Source organism: Poecilia latipinna, unplaced genomic scaffold (assembly GCF_001443285.1).
Source record: "Poecilia latipinna isolate Pla-1442-1.1 unplaced genomic scaffold, P_latipinna-1.0 Scaffold2652, whole genome shotgun sequence".
Classification (NCBI taxonomy): Eukaryota; Metazoa; Chordata; class Actinopteri; order Cyprinodontiformes; family Poeciliidae; genus Poecilia; species Poecilia latipinna.
Genome location: NW_015115268.1, coordinates 41,049 through 46,843, shown reverse-complemented (window position 1 = coordinate 46,843; position 5,795 = coordinate 41,049).

Sequence of the window (5,795 nt, the reverse complement as noted above, 5' to 3'; positions counted from 1 at the left end):
TCGTGTGTGTAACAGAGTTTGTCTTTTTTTTTTTGTTATTGAAATTTTCACTGAAATAATGTGAATTTCTGCAGTGCAGAGATCAACACACTATTTTAAATGGCACCATGAATTACAACCTTGAATGGATTACAATGTAAAACTGTTAAATTCTCCTTTTTCTTTCATGTGTTCACTACAGTGAACCACTGGGACATCTTTGTAAAACCTCATAAAATGAGTGAGTGTTATGAAACCTTGGTCGATTCAAGATCCCTCTCTGAGACTAATTATTTTCCGATAAGCATCCAGTGATGTCCTTTTTACTTGAATAACATGCATGTCTTTCCCATATTGCACATGAAAATATGAATACCGTATCACAACGTTCTTTCCTCATGATGCCTCCATGAAGTTTGTAGAATAAAGCTGATCGGTAAGCATTAGTCATACATGCTTTTGTAAGTTTTAAAAAAATGTTCATCGCTATGGACTTTAATCTGCTGAATATTTCAACGCTGTTGCCAAATAGTGACCATCTGCTGTTAGTGTGGTGGCATCGACCACCCCAGTAGATCCGCCTCTGGATCTACTGGGGTGATCCAGATGTTTTGTACCTTGATACAAAACATCTGCATTCATTTCTGATGTCAGAGGAAGGATGAGCTTTATTCAATCTTGCATTGAATCAAAAAGAGTCTGGACATCTATGTGAAGTTAAAGCAAACCGAGGGTGTGTGCTGGGGAAGCGTTACGACTCCAAACAAAACGCCTAGGCTCTTTTTTATTTTTTGACACCAAAGATGGTGAGAGATTCAGACGTTCAATAAAATGCTCCAGAGGTACCGTGGTAGCGGTGCAGGACTGACGGTGGCCCTGGAGCCGAGCGGCTGTTTAAGTGAGCCGTACTCTCAGCTCCCTGGGAGAAGAAAGGAAGACGTATGGAAATTCATTTTGAATTTAATTTAACTTTATGCTGATTTTTTTTTTATGTGCCACCATGGAAGTAAACAGGGCCCAAATAGATGGTTTTCTTTATGTCACTCTTTCATGTTGGCCTGTCTAGTCACAGTGTGTTGAAGTACTCTATGGTTTAAAAAAAAAAAGTCCCCCTTTTTTGTGACTTATGGTGTCAATGCGTGTGTGTGTGTGTGTGTGTGTCTTACCACTGACTGTGGAGGCAGACTCAGGGAGCCACTGGACAAAGCAGCCAGGATAAAACACACATAGATACCTACATTCATGACTGGATACAAAGAAAAGAGAACATGAACAACACACAGTTAAATGATCAAAATCTTTTGCTCCAATTAGAAAGAAACCTACAGACAATTTAAGTTAAAAATGTTAAACACAGTTTCATAGTTTCTAAAGAGCAACGTGGGGGGAAGAGATTAATGTTTGGTGAAAATACGGTAAACATCATCTTGTCTGTTTTATACACTCTGGTTGAGCTGCCAAAGAGTGATGGAACATTTTACTGTTCAACACACGCACACACACACACACACACACACGCTGATTGTGGCAGTGTCAGCGATGAATAAATCTCAAAGGAAATATGATAATTATCTCCACATCTTAATTTGGCTCTGCGCTTTGCTTTTTGGGTTCAGATTATATTAAAATAAACTCACTGAGGAACTAAATCATATTTGTTTTTTCCCCATCTATAATTTCCTCTTTTAAGAAAATTTCCTCCAACAAATGGTGCCAATGAAATATTTCCTCACACTCAGAATATCGCTGATAGATTATTATTCTGGATGCAATATTACATTTGGGAGGCTGATTTAGCTAATTATTCACCCTGGTGAATAATCTTCATTAGATGTGATGAACGATGCTTGGTATTAGAAAACTCTTCCAGAAGAAAAGTCCAATTAGATAAAAACAACACCAGTTGCTTGGAGGCTTTCGATCTGCAGTAATTGGAAAATCCCACTGTCTCCGTTTGCTTCTGTGTTGCTATTACAGCTCAGCGCTCTGCAGACTTCTGTTTACTGTCACTGAACATGTTTATTCAGAACCATTTTGAGACTTTCCAGCTTTAAGTTCTTTGCAAAATATTCTGAGGTGATGGAGGCTTTTGCAGCCGTTCCCTGGTTATTCACTGATTATTTCATATAACATCCTAACACCAGGAGTTGTTCGGATGAGACGTGCAGCTCATAGTTTTAATCTCAGTTACATCAAGAATTGATCTGTAATTTCATCACTGGCACAGAAAACAAATGTCCATTTCAATAATTTTATAGAAAGTGGCAGAGTGGTGCTGTAAGTAGTCATTCTTTCAATGCTAATATAATTCCTGATAGCAGCTGGTCGTCTTTCATTCATTATTCATCGGGCTGATAATGATGAGCTGCTGTGTGTGAGAACCTTTTCCACAACTCTGCATCGCACATTTTACACTTTGCTTAGTATTTTTTTTTTTTTTATCAGATTGTAAAAGAGCTGATTTTTTATTTTTATTTTAATCATATTTTCTTGTCTTAAGTCTTTACTGAAATGCAGAAAACAAAAACCAAACAAAATTGGATTCAAGTTGAGAGTAATTGTTTTTCTCCACTGAAATTATTTATATATTCAAAAACAAAAATCCCTTGAGATCAAAACTTGGTTCACAAGGTTGACTTGGCCAAGAAAAGCAGCAGCACACGTCAGGATAGACTAGAAAACGGAAATAAGAAAACAGATATTAGAAATATAGAAATGTCAAGAATTTGACAATGAAGTGTAGTAATTCACAACACTAATTTAAAAACTGTCAATTTGAGGTTTAAAACACAGGGGCTGTTGTCATTTTCACCACAAATCTACAACTTTTGAGTTCTTAAAGGTGCAGTATTATGTAAAATCAACTTCTCTGAGCTTCATATCATATTATAATGACATTCCTTCATTAAAAACATACCTGGAATGTCGCTTTCATTCTCTCATGCAAGTTTGAGAAATCCTTTAATTTCCTGTGGCAACCATTCAGTGTAAAATGCCTGGGTGGACTTAGCTCCGCCTACAAGGCACAACCCCTCCTTGGAGTTTCTTCTTTCAAGCTTCTAAGTTCACAGAGCAGCTCCTTCAGACTAGCCAGCGGCAATTAGCAAAGACCTGGTGGAACGAGCTACTTCTCGGTTAACTGCTGGTTAAAAGCTTTGCTCAATGTTAACAGCCATGTTGTGATAACTTCCTGAAAACTTAAATTTTCTTAACCGAAGTTTAAAAAATTGCTATAAAATTGCACTGTGTGCCAGGAAAGCACATAATATTTCCCCTTTAATCATTTATTAAAGACTTTAAAACCTGGGGGAAAACAAAGTAACTTTTTTGCGTCTTTTTTAGAATTTTACACCAAGTGTTTGCAATGTTAAGTAGCTCTGTTTTTACAAAATAAACAGTTAAATGACCAACTGCATGAATGCTGTGTATTTCTTACCTGCAGTTGTTGGTAAACTGGAAGAAGAGGATCAGAAGATGCAGAGTTTTGCTTCAATGCTGATACTGAGAGAATGCAAGGGAAAGGATGCCACGTGTTATACAGACTCAGAGGGAGGAGCCTGTACATATGGGAGGAGCCTGTACATGTGGGAGGAGCCTGTACTGGTGGGAGGAGCCTGTACTGGTGGGAGGAGCCTGTGGAAAGCACAGAAACTGACAGCACTTACTGAGAGCTGAGCAACATGACATGTCAGGCCAGCAAGATGTTGAACACTTTTAGTTTCATGTCCCACAGCATTAATAAATGTTTTTAAAATGCTACATCTGGAAGTCATATGGAACATCTTGATGTTTAGGTTTGTTTCCCAGAATCAACCTATCAGTCTGGATACATTCTGTTATTCTGTTTCAATCCGCACTGCCACTTTCTGCGTACATCTCTTGGAATCAGCTCACAAACAATTCCCAGCAAATTGCGTAACTCGTGAGCACACTCAGTCGGGCGCTGGGCGTCCACTAAGTGGTCCATCTTCTATGGTGTGATCTTACAGTGCAATTAGAAGAAAAAAAGGAGTTAGCAGATGTCATTAGGGATGTATAGAAGTTCACTGCATTCACCAAAGAGACACATAGGCACCTTATCTCATAATTACAAGATGCCTGAAAAGTTGCCATTTAATGCCTGACATTCTGTGTCACCCTTGTGCCCAGGGTCTTCAACAGAGAGCCAGTGTGTTTATTAAGTGATTAATTTTCATTTTCCAACACTATGTCCATTAACCAACGATGCCCTATAATAAACCAACTGTTTGTGGAAGACTAATGGTCCTGCTTTAATTTTCACAGCCCACAAGAGAGGTGAGCGTGATCTGAATCTTGGCCAAACGTCATCTTAAACTCCTTAAGTTCCTGAAATGAGCAGGTAAGATGTGGGTATTTGTGAAAGTGGGGTTCAGCCCGCATTAAAGTTTTACCTGCCAAAAGGCCGAGTAAATAAGACATATCAGAGTACAGTAGGAAGCCCCCACTACGACCTATTTCACCACTAAACCTCTCAGTTGACCTCACAGCAGGGAGGTGAACTGAAAGGCCTGGGAAACGGAGCATTGGCGACATCTGCTGGACGAGGAGAAGTGTTAGTTGGTAAATTTTGAATCCAGGCGTTGAATGGTTGTATTTTGTTGATCGATGAGGTTTCTGAGGACAGCACCATGGGTTTGAGTGAAATGCATTGGTCTTCTTGGCCTGGGTGTTCTGTCATGATGGTGTTTAGCTTTTTTGACCCACATGCACAGACGCTCTCAGGAGACGAGAGAAAATGAGAGATGAACAGAGATCTGAAACTCTGAGACGAGACAGTGTTGAACTGGTCCTTTTGTCTTTTAAATGTGCATTCATGATGAAGGGTTTGACTGGGTCCCAATTCTCCATAGCCGTCTTAAGCCCCGCCCTTTTTGGGTCCCACTTCCGAACTTCTGCTAGGCGGACTTAAGCAAGTATGTTACCCACAATTCATTGCTGCATGAGGTATTTGAATTAAAAGATGGAAATACGGCTATTTTCACAGAGGAAGCTGTATCTGACACACACACACACACACACACACACACAAATCAGTTTTCAAATATAAGGTATTGAAATAATTGTCATTTCACTCTACTTTATATTTATGAATGCTATTTGCTTCAACAAGTCACAACAAAGCACACTTGTTCACCCAAATAGCTCCTGCGGTGATTTTGGAAAGCAACAATACTTCTACTGTAAATTTAGAAACGATTTCTTGTCGCAGTTGTGCTTTTTAGAAGGAAAAATGCCTAAATATCAACCGGTCCGCCATTTTGGATGTCGAAGTTGATGGCTCAGAGGCCGACTGTCCCAATTCTCACATTTTTACAAGCTTGTAACCTGCGCACTCGAACCCTTAAGTTCATTTTGATTGAGTACACACTTCATGGAGGGGCGTACGGTGCAGTCCGAGTATTGGCACCAGCCTGACCTAACACTCAGGCATCGGAGGTCAGGCAGCCAGCTCTTCTTACCCCGCCTGCTGATGAGCCTGAGGGAATGCAGGTGTTCCTGAGGACACCTGCTGGTGTCCGCCCAGGTGCTCCATGGCGCCCTCAAGTGGTTCCTGGAAAAGCAACACCACTGAAGGAACACACACAGATGCAATAAGCCACATTCCTGACAGTTTTAAAGTTCATATTGTGAACCTTTGTGGATTGTTTTAATAGAAGAATGAAATTGTTGAATGATGAGGTGACATTTTCTAATTTCACATTACTGAAGAAATCCAATGTGTTGGGCTCTTATTTTACCTTCGAACAGAACCATCAGCTGCATCGACTCTTTTCCACCGTGCAGTAATGAACAGT